The sequence below is a fragment of the Microtus ochrogaster genome, unplaced genomic scaffold, assembly GCF_000317375.1.
Source record: "Microtus ochrogaster isolate Prairie Vole_2 unplaced genomic scaffold, MicOch1.0 UNK30, whole genome shotgun sequence".
NCBI classification, from domain to species: Eukaryota; Metazoa; Chordata; class Mammalia; order Rodentia; family Cricetidae; genus Microtus; species Microtus ochrogaster.
The window spans coordinates 2355458-2356747 of record NW_004949128.1 but is presented as its reverse complement, the minus strand read 5'-3'; the positions used below and the strand labels follow the sequence as shown (position 1 = coordinate 2356747).

The 1290-nt window shown below is 41.2% G+C and overlaps 1 protein-coding gene across 2 annotated transcripts in view; it reads left to right on the top strand.

Moving 5' to 3' along the window:
- Nucleotides 1-1290, top strand: part of Pwwp2a (PWWP domain containing 2A) — a 39278-nt gene that overhangs the window by 28728 nt on the left and 9260 nt on the right. The window lies entirely within an intron of this gene.

Sequence of the window (1290 nt, the reverse complement as noted above, 5' to 3'; positions counted from 1 at the left end):
TGTGTGTGTGTGTGTGTGTGTGTGTGTGTGTATGTATGTGTATGTGTGTGTATGTGTATGTGTGTGTATGTGTATGTGTGTATGCCTGCCTGCCTGCCTGCCACAGGTACAGTGCCTACAGAGGCTAAAAGAGGGAGAGTGTTAGTGACCCTGGAACTGCTGTTGTAGGTCATTGTGAGCCAACTGATGTAGGTGCTGAGAAATGAGCTACAAGCTTTTGGAACTCTGAGCCTTCTCTTCAGCCCCCAGTTGGGCAGTTAATTTAAAGGGTGTCAAGTATGTTTGTATTGTGCAACCGTGACCACTGTCCATCTGTAATTTGCATGTTTTTTTTGTTTGTTTGTTTGTTTTGCTTTCTTTCCCCCTCATTTTGGTTTTTTGAAACTAGGTAACTCCATCCCAGGCTGGTTTCTAGCCCACGGGACAATCTTGCTTTAGCTCACAAATGCTGGGATTGAAGAGTGACTTATAATCTGTATTTTTAATAGAATTTTAAATTTGCTGGGAATTGGTACTAGGAATGCTTGTTTCCAGGACTCCTTGCTGAGTACTTGCAGTCCTACATGGGGAGATTCTCCAGCTGTCCTTGTTAATATGCATTATACTTAAGAACTGCAGCTGTGCCTTTGTAAAAGGTGTATTAATATGTCTACATTTGCCTATTAAAGAATTTTTAGTTAAAATAATCTTCAAATAGTAACAGTTTAATAATTTTGGATAACTTTTGTCAATAATGGAGCCATTTAACTTACGTTGATAATGGAGGTGGACAGATGGTCAGCAGGTGAAAGTACGTACTATCCCAGAACCCACATCGGGCGCTCACAGCAGCCTGGAACTCCACTTCCAGGGAAGCCAACGCTGACTTCTGACTTGGGAGTATCAGGATTGTAGGCCTGTACTACTATGCCCAGCTCTAGAGATGTGAAGACAAATTCTACATTGTTTTGTAAAAAACAGGAAGATCAGTCAGGAAGGTAAGCATTGGTTAAATAGCAGGTTTGAGGCCAGCCTGGGGTACATGGATCTGTCTTAAAAGAAAACTGGAAAGAAAAACCTCAAAACTTCTATACTGGTATTCTTGTCTATAAGGAAAGCCAAATCCTCCATAGCTGAAGTATTGGGACATTCTCTCTATTCTCTCTCTCTCTCTCTCTCTCTCTCTCTCTCTCTCTCTCTCTCTCTCTCTGTATAACTTCTCCTCTCTCTCTCTGTATAAATTAAAGGTTTTTGTTGTTTGAAAGAATGTCTCATGTAGTCTAGGCTGACTTTCGTGTCTCACTTTTGAGT